At 44.8% G+C, this 15,387-nt stretch overlaps 1 protein-coding gene across 1 annotated transcript in view; it reads right to left on the reverse strand.

The window, feature by feature from the left end:
* The window catches only part of DNAJC5 (DnaJ heat shock protein family (Hsp40) member C5), a 51,077-nt gene extending 39,280 nt beyond the window's left edge, over window positions 1-11,797 (reverse strand). Inside the window, exon 1 of the mRNA XM_083619234.1 lies at window positions 11,750-11,797. The gene's annotated coding sequence lies outside the window, so the exon portion shown is untranslated. The remainder of the gene's footprint in view (window positions 1-11,749) is intronic.
* Between the last annotated feature and the right edge of the window lie 3,590 nt (window positions 11,798-15,387).

Raw genomic sequence — 15,387 nt, forward strand, 5'->3', positions numbered from 1 at the left:
CTACCCCTGCATTAAGCAATAGTTTATTACAAGCCAAGACCATAAATCAGTTTCAATCCTTCCTTCTTTTAATAAACCACCATTAAAGCTGACCATAGTTTGTCCTTTCCAGCTATAACAATAAACAGAGGTTAGAGGAAAAACAGGAAGCAGGTGCTTCCAGTCCCCAAAGACAGCAGCAAGCCCAAGGTTCCCTCACATAGCACGAAAACTGCAGTTTATCATTATATCCAAGTTGGGTCATGGAAGCCATTGGTTACTTTACTGAGCTAAGTCTTGCCCTTGAGAGCATACAAAAGTCAACCATGAAACTTGTCACCTGCAAGCATAGAGGCTGGGTAAATGGGGCAACAGTTTTTCATACTTCCCTCAGTGAAGCAGATGCTTAACTACTTCATGAAGATTCACTTCAAAGGAGGTACTTGGAAGCAGTCCTTAACCTAGGTTTTATACTGAGGTATAATAAACATCGAATCTGGCCTTGACACCTGAAATATAGATTTTTAGGGCCTACCCTATTCTTGTGGCTATAATTCATTTTAGACTGTTTTAAATATTGAATTTTAAATTGCTGTACCCTGCTCCGAGGCCTGATGTGGTAAGTAAGAAATTGAATAAACAGCAGTCAAGGAAAATAAACCACAGTTCAGCATTATGCCTGCAAGAATAACTGTTGCCAGGCTTTCAATAAACACAAACTACCAGGTTTCAGACAAGCATCAATTACCTGAGTGACAGGAGTACTGCAACTCTAAAACAGTTTATTTTGTTTATTTTTCCAGTTACACTATAGTTAATGCACGGTATCAAAGTGTGCCTATAGTGAACTTTCATGTCTGAACAGTTACAAGTACCTAGCAAGAAATCTCAGTGCTTTGGACAAGGGGTTGATGCAACACCACCAAAATAAGATTAAAATGTGAATTAAGAAAAAGGAGTGGTGACTATGAAAGAAAGCTAAAATGAAACCTTCCAATTCAAAATTTGACGGGATTCAGAATACAAAAGCTGTCTAGTCCAAAATTTAAAAGCTTGAAGATGAATTGAGGTCTCAAAATCTTAATTAAATTATGAAATATCACTTTCATTTCAGCTGGCTGTCTAAAGCTTTGAGACTGGCAGTTTTTAAATTCTTCAGTGCTAGGATGCCTTAAGCACCTACTATACTATTAGGCACAATCTTATCAGCATCCTTGAAAGTGCTATTACAGTACTGCCTGTGAACTCAATTCCACCGATATTCTGCGGCAGCAGTTCTCAGACTATATCCATGCTAGGACATCTCCCTCCTTGGTGCTCATTTCCCCAAAAGTGCTTCATTCAGCAGGTTGTCAGGTCTACAGACAGCTAGTGATTCATGGACCATTTTTAGCATACTTGCTTTTCAGCAGCCTCTGTTGGTAACCAGACTGGCAACTATGCAAGATATTTTATCTGGGAAAGTTTTGGAATTAAAGACCATGTTACATAAGCGAGACAGTGTTAGTCCTGCATTTGGCATCCTTAAAACATGTTACTACCCCCCACACACACCAAAACAGCATGTACAACAGGAAACAGGAAGGCAGCATTTCACTAGCAGGATTTTACTTTGTAAATTAACCGTAACACCACATGGGAGAGACAGGACCTTCTTTCATATTTGAAAAAATAAAGGCTAGTCTCAGTTCTCCACACTTGTACTGTATCCAGTTCTGGGCACCACAATTTGAGGATACTGATAAACTTGAACATGTATAGAGGAAAAACAAAAAAAAATTTTTTTCTTCCAGTAGCACCTTAAAGACCAACTAAGTTAGTTCTTGGTATGAGCTTTCGTGTGCATGCACACTTCTTCAGATACAGAAGCTCATACCAAGAACTAACTTAGTTGGTCTTTAAGGTGCTCCTGGAAGAAAAAAATTTTTTTTTGTTTTGACTATGGCAGACCAACACGGCTACCTATCTGTAACTGGATGTATAGAGGAGAGTGACTAAGATAATATATCTAAAGCGCTGTCACAAGGAAGATGGAACAAGCTTTGTTTTCTTCAGCTCCAGAGGGTAGGACCCAAATCAATGGCTTCAAGTTAAAAGAAAGGAAATTCCAACTAAACATGAGGAAGAACTTTCTGATGGCTAAGAGCTATTTGACAATGGAATGGACTCCCTCAGAAAGTGGCAGACTCTGTTTCCTGGGAGGTTTTTAAGCAGAGGCTGGATGGCTATTTGTCATGGATGAGATTCCTGCATTGCAGGGTGCTGGACTTTATTTATTTTATTCTTTTTTCTTTTTCATTCATTACATACATCTCAAATTCTTAACATTTACTATATATTCCTCCCTCCCTCCCCTCCAAGACTTCCCCCAACTTGCGCTTCTGGTTTGTTTCTATTTTCACCCGCCTTGCTATCTCTCAACAGAAAAAGTTATTAATAACATAACATCAAACCTAAAAACATAAAAATAAAAGTAAATACACCATCCTATTTCACTATCTTCTAAACATTTTCTGATGCTGATAATGAGGATGTTTATTTAAATCCTGCCATCAAGTCTATTGCCTTTCTTTGTTTCTGCAAATATAATATGAATGGTTCCCAATCTTTTTCAAAGTCTCTGTTGTGTTTTTTTCTTAGTCTATCTGTCATTTTTGCCAGTTCTGCAGGGTGCTGGACTTGATGATCCTCGGGATCCCTTCCAACTAACTCTACGATTCTGTAAAGTACACAAAACAAGCAGATTTCTTGTTGCTTTCATTCAATTGGCAGATGGCGAAGAAAACTGGGACATGTCTCATTTCTACAAGATCTTTAAATCTGATATAGTTACGCACAACTGTCGGAAATCATATATGAGCCGTTTGGGGGCGGGGAAAGATGAAAAGACAAATAATGAGAATCTTCAAAGATGGACTACATACTTCTTTTTGTTACTCAATTCCTTGCTTTCGGTGTTTTATTTATTTATTAAACTGATATCCCACCTTTCCTCCAAAAGGAGCCCAGAGCAGCAAACAAGTGCTTTTAAAAAATCTTAAAAGCAAATCCAATACAGATGTAGACTAACATATCAGCAAGTTTGCCACCACATTTTCAAATTTATCTCTACAACTATGGCTTGTTCCTGCCCTGCTTCCTAACACATTGTATTCAAGCTAGCATCCTCAACACTGTACTGAGAGCATGTAGCAAACAAGGAAAAACACCAACCTCCCTTAATAACCTGTTTCCCCAAGGCTAACAAATCTGGGGTAACACACTGATGAGCAAGAGAAAAGAGCAAGAATTGTCACTAACTCTGAACCTGCTCTGTGAATTTTTTTACTTCGATGTAGTACGGTCTTATGCACACCTCTCTATGGAAATCTTTTCAAAAGGCTGTCTGTGTCTGGAAAAGGACAGAGATACATATTACAAATGTTTGCTTGTAACTCATTATAACGGCTGTTTCCTACCACCAACACCCAAAAAAGGATCTCCATGAGGAAGTCATGCCTAGCAGAGAAATAGCAGGGGGGGGGGAGAGAAAGATACTAATCTTTTCTCCACCCACTTTTCTGCTCTGAATCACCCACCAATCTGGCCACCCTTCAAGCTAGGCTCCAAACATCTGCTTACTGCCCCCAAAACGCATTTGATATCCTGCAAGGAAAATGTGACTGGGAGCGGGTGACCTGGAGAAGAAACACAGCAGGTAGGGAATGGGTTATACACCTCCTCTCTGCCCTCCCATTTCATCACACACACCCAAAGCTGATTTTTCAAAGATGAAGGGGCCATCAGGAGTAGAATCCAGGAACTCTTGAGTCTGGGTACCCTAAAATTCCACTTCAGAGAGAAGAAGAGGAGGAGGAGGAGGAGGAGGAGGAGGAGGAGTAGTTTGGATTTGATATCCCGCTTTATCACTACCCGAAGGAGTCTCAAAGCGGCTAACATTCTCCTTTCCCTTCCTTCCCCACAACAAACACTCTGTGAGCTGAGTGGGGGTGAGAGACTTCAAAGAAGTGTAACTAGTCCAAGGTCACTCAGCAGCTGCATGTGGAGGAGCGGGGAAGCGAACCCGGTTCCCCAGATTACGAGTCTATCGCTCGTAAGGAAACCAAGCTCAAGATTTCATTATCCCATGCTGGACAGCTCCAAGAGGAGTATACCTACCATGCACTGAGAATTCCCTACATTTTCTGGACACAGGATTCCGCAGGCTTAGCTGAAACAGTCTTTCTACATTAAGTAAAGGTGAAACCCATAAGGTATGAAAAAGAAAACAATGTTGGAGATTGCTGGTGGGTCAAGTTTCACAGTTTAAGCAAATTAATGTATTACATAGTTGAGAAACAAAAAAATTCCTTCCAGTAGCACCTTAGAGGCCAACTAAGTTTGTTATTGGTATGAGCTTTGAAGAAGTATGCATGCACATGAAAGTTCATACCCATAACAAACTTAGTTGGCCTCTAAGGTGCTACTGGAAGGAATTTTTTCATTTTGTTTCGACTACGGCAGACCAACACGGCTACCTACCTATGGTTGAGAAACGTAATTCTCATCCTAATTACTAAGCGTGTAAAACTGACATTCCATGCACCACCACTGCAAAGAGAACATATTGCCAAGCAGTTATATGTCTCCTACATCACCTTCTCCTTCAAAAGATTCCCCAGCAGGTCAACAAACTGCTTGCAAATTCTACATTTTGTAAGAAATTTCATAGCTTGGTCCTAATGCACTAGTGGATCACAAGCCCAAGGTCAGAAGCCATTATGTGAGCATGGCAGAGACAGTAAATGGAGCTCCAGAGGCACAAATGCTTAGAATCTGAATGCAACAGTAAATGCCACCATGATTCAATTAAACATACCAAGAATGTGTTTGTGCTTTCCAACTCCTGGACTTCTTTACGGACTATTCAAAATTGAAAGTGAGCAAAAATAATGAGCATAAAATGGATTAACTGGCATACATAATTTAAAAAGAACTGCTGGTTTGACAGTTTAAGTAACAAAAACCTAAAACTCTGATTCTTTACTTCATCTTTTTGTCATTAGCTAAAAGCAACCAACAACCAACCATTTCCATGGATACATTTGCAGATGCCTCAAGACATGACTTAGAAAATTACTTTATTCAGCAAGTCAGCATTTCACAATCAGCTATGTCAGAGGTAAATGTGTTAACAGCTATTTGCATTTTTTGGAGTAAATAATCTTATAAGACTGCAGTCAGAGATTTGATGTCACCAGCTTACCATCCTCAATTTCAAGAAGCTGCTCCAAACATCAAAACGAAAATATCCAAATGTAATTTTTAAAAACAATAATAATAAATGTTCTGATGTACTCAACAGCCTGTTCAGACTGGAAGTAGTTGCAACAACACACACAGGAAACACACAGTGCTGCGTGTGACACCTTTTCCATAACACGTAGGTATGGCAACACATAACAGGTGGTGGGAGAAACTCAACATGGGGTTGTCATTTTCAGCAGCACACCAGTGATCAATGTCATATTTAGTCCCACCCCAATTTATGACTATTATTCAGCAAGTCTTTGCATAAGACACAACCAGCATCTGTTCCTGAATGGCCTTGGCATGCATTTTGTTTCTGGAGCATACTAGGAAGGTTTTTTTTGGGGGGGTCGCTCTTATGAGTTATCTAAGAGATAAGAGAAGGCAATTAACCCACCGGAGCACAATTAAATGCTACTGTAAACTAATGAATCAAATCTCTTAGGGCAGTTTGCAAAGATATTGCACTGATAAGAATGAAAATATTCTCAGGTACCATTTAATAAAATCAAAATTAGTCAAAAATGGGATGCTATGCACAAAAGTTAACGGCCACTATAACTCCTGAGAACTGAAGTGTCATCACATGTGTTCAAGTCAAAAAGCAACAGACCTACTTTTTACTCATTTTGACTACTGTTTTGGATGGATTTTTTGCACAGACAGTGATCATCCGAAAATAACTTTGAGAAAACATGCATTATAAAAGCATTTGCATAGTATAATTTGAATATGTATGCAGAGTTTGTGTTGTTGTATCTTTAACTTTGATTTAAATACATGTTGATATAAATAAATATAAAGTCAGAAATGCTTGTTAACTATTTTTCTGCTTTGCAGTTTCTTTAGCCTGCATAGTGTGATATGCCAGGAACACAATTTCCTTCTGGAAAGGCGACATATAAACTGAAGCCTAATCTAACCTGTAAATTAGAAGACAAATAGCAGGGGATTTTTAAGCCTAGAGAAAAGGCTTATTAGGGTGCATATTGCCAATTAAAAAAAAAAAGTTAAAACAATGTTAAAAAGAAAGACAGCACAAGCAACAAGCAGCTTAAATCAGAGGAAGTTGAGTTCAGCTGAACTTTTGTAACAAACTTCTGAACCATATGAACAAGTGAACAAACTGCGTAAAATCAGAACTGGGCAAACACCCGTTGCCCAACCCACATTTGTTAAAATAATGGGGATACTGGGAACAGAGGGGGGATCAGTGGGTGAAATGTGCCTTTCCCCCCCCCCCAGCCACTAGTTCTCACCTGCAAATGTTCCCCAAACTGTCCCCCACACACTCAGTTTGGCTTAGTTCCAGTACGAGTTTAGCTGGGCAAATCACTCATTCTCATCCTAGGGAGGGTATACCACGGACCAGAAGGAGAAGAACTGTCAGATACTCCCCCTGCAAATCTCCCCACATCATCATCACTGAGGATGGTAATCCTCATGTTTCCCATATAACATTCACCTCCACACTAAGCTGGGAAATGCTGACCATGTTCAACCTTTACTGTCACAGTATGCTTCTGAATACCAGTTTGGGGAACCCCAAGTGGGTAGAATACAGTGGTACCTCGGGTTAAGTACTTAATTCGTTCCGGAGGTCTGTTCTTAACCTGAAACTGTTCTTAACCTGAAGCACCATTTTAGCTAATGGGGCCTCCTGCTGCTGCCGCGCCGCCAGAGCAAGATTTCTGTTCTCATCCTGAAGCAAAGTTCTTAACCTGAGGTACTATTTCTGGGTTAGTGGAGTCTGTAACCTGAAGCGTATGTAACCTGAAGCGTATGTAACCTGAGGTACCACTGTACTCAAGTCATGCTTTTGTGCTGTCCATAGGCATCTGGTTGAGCCACTTTGAGTACAGGATGCAGGATGAGATGGGTCACCGGGCTGATCCAGCAGGGCTCTGATTACAGTGGTACCTCGGGTTACATACACTTCAGGTTACATATGCTTCAGGTTACAGACTCCGCTAACCCAGAAATAGTACCTCGGGTTAAGAACTTTGCTTCAGGATGAGAACAGAAATCATGCTCTGGTGGCGCGGCGGCAGCGGGAGGCCCCATTAGCTAAAGCGGTGCTTCAGGTTAAGAACAGTTTCAGGTTAAGAATGGACCTCCGGAATGAATTAAGTACGTAACCAGAGGTACCACTGTATGTCCTTATGGTGGGATTTCCTCCCTTACAGCTTTTCAGAAAGGGGAACAGAAGATGCCAGTCATCTAAAGTTTCTTAACGCTAAGTCACACAGTTATGGCTAGCAATCCGGTATGTGTGCTGGAGTAGCAGATGCATGTAGTCCTCACTGTACATATATGATGGGTGTCATGCACATATATGTCTTTACATACACTGACCTGAATGTTACATTCAAGTTGGTAAGAGCAACATTCTGAAGACAGATGTTTAGTTACTCTAAACATAAGGGGGTGGATTCACCAGCTACAACATTCCCCCAATAGGTCTGCTGCTTCCTGTCAAGTCTCATGCTTAGCTATGTCCCAACCAGGAGATCAAACTGGAAGAAAGAAGAGGATGCACATGCGTATTCCCAGACGTCCCCAACCCTGGATGGAAGGGCAGGATAAAAACCTAACAAATAATAATATTAACTCCCACAGACAAAGCAGTCCCCTACACCCACACTCCATCGGGGGTCTGCTACAGTTTAAGGATCTGTGATTTTATGATTGGCTGCCAACATCTGAATAATATAGAGTACACATGCATAGATAGACATCCCTGAGGTATACAGACTGGTGAGAAAGCCAAAAATGGTACCCTGGTTACTCGACCCAATCTGCGTTTTTATTGGAAGACAATTCCATGCTTCCATCTCTAACTCTCTAGTTCTGGCAGTGACTTCTGTTTTGCATCAGCTTCTTTTCTTGCTCAGTAACTATGTTCTTCCCTACCCTCAAAAACATGGAACTGAAAGCCTGTGACATCTCAGTGTTAGAAAGGCTTGCCCTTCTCTTTCAGGCACCAGTTATCAGTCTTCTGTTCAGTATTGACAGAGGCATGTGTGAGCCATCAGCTTCCATTAACCATGGCATATATAACTGAAGACAGGAAACTAGAAATAATTTCTGCGGCCACGGCAGCAGGAAATTGACACGTTATATTTCCTGGATTCTTATTTACCCACAGATTACATTTCTATAGCACAGGGAAAGATGTCATACGTATGCATGAGAGCTCTCTCTATTTCCAAAATACAATAGAATAGTCTCAGTTTGCCAGACAACACATGGGTAGATAAGAGAGGTTGGTGATAAAGCAGCCAGATCACTGGGAACCAGCAGCTGTGCAACTGAGAAGCTTCCGCTCACAAGAATAGCATGACTTAATGCACAAATGGTCACCACTCAATCCACAATCCAACATTTCATTGGAGAAACAGAGAACCAAATAAAGTTGAGAAGCTGCCTACAATAGTTTTGTACATATTTTCTTGCCCAACTGATTTCCAAACTGGCCCAGTTTTGAAAGGATGGGAAGTTACAGAACTTAATGTGGTAAAGCAATTTAGCTGCAAATGAAAATGCCACACTATAGAGAAGTGCAGAATAAGTCCCCCATCACCTCCCAGAAGCCCACAAAGGTTTTCCCATTAAGGGCAAATTAATTTAGCTATGGCTTCAGTTTACTGAATTAAAGCATATCCTGTTGATGCAAATTTAAGAGCAACACCTTCACTTCCCACCCTGCTTCTTCCTCAATTTTATTCTCCCTTTTCAGTAGGCATAGAATAAATTAAAATGTGCTATAACCATTTGTTAATTGAATTGGCTTTATGAGTGTCTGTAAAACAAATGAATCATGCATCACTAGCAATAGTCAGTTGCACTCAAATATTCTGTTTGTCAGCACTGGCCTCCAATTGGAGGCCTGTGGCCCACAAATGAGCACAGTCTAACCCAGGGGTAGCTGATGTGGTGCCTTTGAGATACTACAACTTTCATCATCCTGAACTACTGGCCAAACTGGTTTGGGCTGATGAGAAATATAGCCCAACACTTTCTGGAGGGCTCCACATTGGCTACTTCCCTAACCTTTACATTTGTGAGGTTTTCTGTTTTGTTTCTCTTTTAAAGAAAAGGGAACAGAAAAAGACATGTATTCAGAAATCATTTAAAAGTAGCTCCTAGGTCCAACATTGGGCTTAAAGGCGGATGCCAAGTTTTACATGATTGAAAATGCATAAATACAACCATTAGCTCCTTTCTGATTCTCATCCCAAACCAGAGCTTAATTTCTTTAATGCTATATATTTGCCAAGCTCATCAGTAGATGACCAATCTAGTTCTATCTTACATTGCTTTGCTTCAGTGACCAACTGCTGTGTCATAAATGAAAGGCAACCTCACCTTTTCAGAGTCCAAGGAGAAAATTAAAGCAATAAAACAGCTTGAACAGATAAGGCAGATTTCATCTCACACTAGCTCAAAATGATGTACTGACTTTGTCTTTTACCCTTGAATACACATTATACTACAGAGCTCGCAGCCTGAGACACAGCACAAAATGCAGAGACCTACAGCAAAAGCTAGCAGTACACATTAACTGCAAACTGATACTTCGGTGGATAAAATGCAAGCAAGCTTCTAAAGTCCCTTCTGTGTCACAGCGCCAGCAGCTGGCATGGATGGCTTTCACCTCTTCCTCAGGGGGAAAACTGGCTCCAGCCACATAACATGCTCCAGTAATATGTCAAATGAATTGTTCCACCATGTCTACGACTGCAAGGTATTGATAAAGCACAGAAGAGACAACTAAGTGTGCTCTGACTCACGGCCCTTGCTCATTTCATCCAGCAACATTTAAAGGCACTATCTGTGGGGGTAGGCTAAAATATTTGGTGGCCACCAGTCAAAACCAGACAAGGGAGAACGCAAATTCAACTCTCAAACTCATTTCACGGATGCAGTTAATGCATCGTGTCATAAAAACTCAAATGTGCAATGATTCTGTGGACTCATCTATTAGGGAAACAGGACCTCTTGATTCTCTCCCACCCATGTCACTTGCCATTATCAATCACAGTGAATACACAGCAATCCTAAATATAAGACCATTATTTATATAATCTGTGAGCTTTTTAATCTTTAATTATCTTGGAACTGCATGAGAAGGGAGCTTGAGCACGTACCTATGATAATAGCTTTCCCTTGGCACAGAGTATATGTACGTCAGTGAAGGGATGAGGAGTTCCCCCAGCCTACCTTGGATGAAAGAGGTTCCCAAGAATAAACCACCAGCTCTCCCCTGCAGGAACTACCGCTTTTTCAACCCCATTCTCCACATTATGTCGAGGAGCACATGCACACAGAGACACACATCTGCAATAGAGCCCAGGAGGAGCCCTGCCTCACTTTCTTTTGCCCCCCTCGTAGTTTCTTCCCAATGACTTGAGGCCTTTTTCTTGGCAATCTGTCTATCAGCATTAACAGGGCTGTCCTCATCACCAGGCAGACTCTGGCGAGGGGGGGGCACATAGAGAGGATGTTATGTCATGCAGGAAGAAACAGAAGCTTCCGACCCCAACACTTTCTCTTTCACAAACACCCAACAGCCCTACGCATGATCTGCCCACAGCCACCTAATTCCAGTCTCGCTTTCCTCTGTCATCCCCACCCCGACCAGCAGCCCTCTCTCTGCCCTTCAACTGCACCGGCGCAAAAGCGACCCCCCAATTCCCCTCCCCATCTCCCCTTCCTCCTCTCTTGCCAGCCCTTCCCAAACCCACCTCATCCCTTCTTTCCTCCCCACTTCCCTGGATGAACGACCCCCATTCCCCACCCCACCTCCTTGCACTCCTCTTTCCCTACCCACCACAATCTGACTACATCCCACCCCCCAAAAAACACACACACCCATCTTCTTCTCCCTCTTTCCCCCCCCACCTCTGGGGTGGGCCTCAATTTTTCCCCTCTCTTTCACTCACCCCCTCCCCATTTCACACCCTCCTCATCCCCCCACCCTCAATGATTCCCCTCAATTCGTCCTCGCCCCCCACCCTCAACGACCCCTCCCAATTCCTCCTCATTCCCCCCACCCTCAAACACACCCCTCCATGACTCCTCACCTTCCATTCCTCCTTACCCCCCACCCACCCACCCACCCACAAACCTTCTTCATTCCCCCCACCCTCAGTCGCCCCTTGCCCCCCACCCTCAACGACCCCCCAATTCCTCCCCATTCCCCCCACCCTCAACGACCCCTCCCAATTCCTCCTCATCCCCCCCACCCTCCAACCCTCCTCGCCCACCCTCCATTTCCCCACACGCCCCTCTTCGACGCCCCCCCCCCAATGCGCCACAGAAAGAGACCCCGAGCCCCTCCCGCAATGGCTTCTCCCTCCTCCCTCCTCCTCCTCCTCCTCCGACCGTGAGGCGCTGACAGAAAATCCGCCGCTTCCCTCCTCCTCCTCCTCCTCCCCCGCCTGGGCCGCCGCCGCCGCCTCCGCTGCGCCCTCCTCACCTGCCGGATCCTCCGCCTCCTCCGTCGGCGTCTCCCGGCGGGCTGGGCTCGGGGGGTCGGATCCTGCGCAGCTTCCTTCCTCGGGGGGGGGGAGAAGGGGGCCGGCAGCGGCAGCAGCAGCACCGAGCAGAGAGAGAGCGAGCGAGGCGGCCGGCGAGAGGGAGCAGAACGACGACGACGCCGACCCGAGCCAGCAGCGTGCGCGCTCGCGGAGGAGGAGGAGGAGGAGGAGGGTCGGGCACGCGCCGGGCTGTTCCGGAGGCTCCGCGCGCAGGGCTCGCTCCCGTACGCCTGGCTCCGTGCGTGCGTGCGTGCGTGCGCGCGCGCTCCCTCACCTTCCCGTCCCCCCCCCTCCCTCGCGCAGGGGAAGACAGCCTGGCGCAGGCGAGGCTCGGGGAAAGGGAGCGCGCGGGGGCGCGGGCGCGCGCCTGCCCGCCTGCCTGTCAATCCGTCCGCGTCCCTTTCTCCGGCAGCAGGGGCCTGTCTGCTTCTCCGGGAAGGAAAAAAAAAGAGGAGGGGAAGGGAGGGCATGCAGCAAAAATTGCCAAGAGGAGTGGGGAGGAAGGAGTTGGGAATCGTAAAACTTGTGGAGCTGGGAAAGGGGGCTGGATGATCCCCACCCCCGAGGGTCGTCTGGTCCAACCCGCCCCCCCTGCAATGCAGGAATCTCCAGGAGGAGGAGGAGGGGTCGTGCGCTTTGCAAATAAATAAATGAAGGGGGGACGCCGTGCATGATGAGGATGATGATGATGATAATAATAATAATAATAATAATAATAATAATAATAATAATAATAATACAACCGTCGGTTTTAATTTTCTTGGAAATCCTAAACCACCCGCAATCCAAGGAAAGGTGGGGGGTCAGTCCCGGAGACCCTCTTACTTGGGTGTCATATTGCACACATACTAAATGGGATGGTTTTTGTTTTTTACTTCTGAGTAGACGTCAGATCATGTAAGCTTAGGGGAAGTTACAGGCACAAATCAGAGGGGTGGGCGTGTTCGTCTTCAGGTGCGGGATGCGACGCGGGGTACCCGAGCGCGCGCAAATTGCAATAATAATAATTTAATAATTGCTATAACAATAATTTAATAATTGCAATAATAATTTAATAATTGTAATAATAATTTAATAATTGCAATAACAATAATTTAATAATTGCAATAATAATAATTTAATAATTGCAATAATAATAATTTAATTGTTGCAAGGAGGCGCTTCTCTGGAGGAGGCCGGGGGAGGCAACGTCTCGGCGCGCCCCGTGCAATGCGCGGGGTGCGTAGTAGCCCCACAAATCTTTGCCCCGAAGCATCTCCTTGCAGCGCGCATCCTCGATCGGGGACCCCCCCCCCGGGCACCCCGCTTCTGCTGAGCCTTGCTAGGCGTGTTTACTCGGGAGCAAGGTCCACCGAGCCCGGCCGGGCTTGCTCGGGAGCAACGAGGCGCGGGATCGCAGCTTGGCGCTGCAGAGGCGCGCGGGGCGGGCTTCCCCCTTGCAAAGCGCGCTCGCCGGCCTCGTTCATGGCGGCGGCGGCGGCAATCCTCTTAAGCGTGCGCGCGGCCGCGGAGCGAGCTTGAAGGGTGCAGCCGGCGGCGGCGGCGGCGGCGGCCTCCCTTGGAAAAAGCAGGGCGCGTGCATGGAGCGGATGGTGCACGCTTCCAAATGCAAAAAAAAGAAGCAAAAGCCTGCAAAGTATTGCATTCAGGGAATGAAAAGCAGCCTGTGCAGAAGCAAATGCTAAAATCAAAGCGAGCTCCTCGCCCTTTGTAAATGTGCCTGGATTTAAGAATCTTTTTTATTTAAAAAATGTCATTCCCTGACCGGGAATCGAACCCGGGCCGCGGCGGTGAGAGCGCCGAATCCTAACCACTAGACCACCAGGGAAGGCTGAAAGAAAGGTTGGCTGACATGCTTATGTTCGTGAAATGACGTCAGTTCCCCTCCCTCCCCCGGTTGGGTGCATTAAGTCTTAATTGCAGTTAGAATGAGGTCTCAATCTCTACACCAACTAACAGACAAAGAAATGGCACAGAGATGGGGAGTGGAGAGAGAGAGGTATTTAGCTACATAATAATAAATTATTAAATTAAAATTTGGAATAACGAGATGTGATTGTTCAGCACTGCCTGGAAATGAAAAGTAAATATGGATTGTGCACTCTGCTTCAAGTAAAAATGTTGCAACCGCATGACCTCTGGAATGCATGGATTCATCAGCCGTGGCCCCTGGAACTTCATGGCCACTGGGACGCAATCAGTGAGCACCACCAAATAATTAAACAGATACATTATTGTCAAAAGCAGTAAAGGGACAAACCTGCTGCAATAAGCAAGAACAGCTAGCACATTTGTCAAAGCTAAGCAGGGTCCGATGCGGTTTCAAATTGGATGGGAGACCACTGTTAAGATTCTAGCTTTGCAGGGGGGTGGCTGATTAGATGACTCCCTTCCATATCAGTAATTCTATGATTCTAGTCAATTGGCCTTCCAGCATGGATCTGGAGAGGTGCCATGCCTAGACTAGGCTAATCAAAATCGTAGCAGTGTTTAGCATTTGCCTTTCTCATTCTTTTTTATTTGGATTAGTGGTCCAACCATTACAAATATATTTGTAATCTTGACAACAGCCTAGTAAGGTAGGCTGCGTGGTGCACTGTATGGCACAATGCACTGTATTGCATAAAAATCAGTGGCACTTCTAAGCATAATAAGAAATCCCCTTTTGAGCTCAATAGGACTTCTGAGTGCTTACGACTGTGCTGTGAGTTTCCTGTACTCACAGTGGCCAACCAGGTGCCTGTGGGAAACCCACAAGGAAGACCCAAGTGCAAGAGCCTTCTTTCCTCCTGTGGCTGCCACAACTGGTATTCAGAAGCATTATAATAATTATTATAATTTATAATTTATACCCCGCCCATCTGGCTGGGCGGCTTTCAAAATACAGTAGTCAGTTAAACATTAAAAGCTTCCCTAAACAGGGCTGCCTTCAGATGTCTTCTAAAAGTCTGGTAGTTGTTCTTCTCTTTGACATCTGGTGGGAGGGTGTTCCACAGGGCGGGTGCCACTACCGAGAAGGCCCTCTGCCTTGTTCCCTGTAACTTGGCTTCTCACAGTGAGGGAACTGCCAGAAGGCCCTTGGTGCTAGACCTCAGGGCAGAACGATTAAATCCTTTATTCCTATATTTCTATATTAGATGCACTTGAAGCCAATTTAAAAAGAAGTACTGTGTATACAGTGATGCTGCACAATTGTTTTCCATTCTTGCTATTCTGAAAGCATCTGAGCAAGAAATTCAGCAAGGTGTTGAACTGTTGATGGAAGCAGTGGCGTAGCGTGGGGGGTGCAGGGGGGGCCGGCCGCACCGGGCGCAACATCTGGGGTTAGGGCAAATCCATAGGTTAGGGGGCGCAAATCCACGGGTTAGGGGGCGCAAATCCACGGGTTAGGGGGCGCAAATTACTTGCCTTGCCCCGGGTGCTGACAACCCACGCTACGCCACTGGATGGAAGCATACCCAGAAGATATAGACCTGAAATTTATTTAACTTTGCACTTTCACCTGTACGTGAGACAAAGCCATAGGCTTACAGCAGAGCACTCTCTGTACCATACAGACCTTTATCAAATTATATAC

This window comes from Podarcis filfolensis (genome assembly GCF_964270895.1).
Source record: "Podarcis filfolensis genome assembly, chromosome: 6".
Classification (NCBI taxonomy): domain Eukaryota; kingdom Metazoa; phylum Chordata; class Lepidosauria; order Squamata; family Lacertidae; genus Podarcis; species Podarcis filfolensis.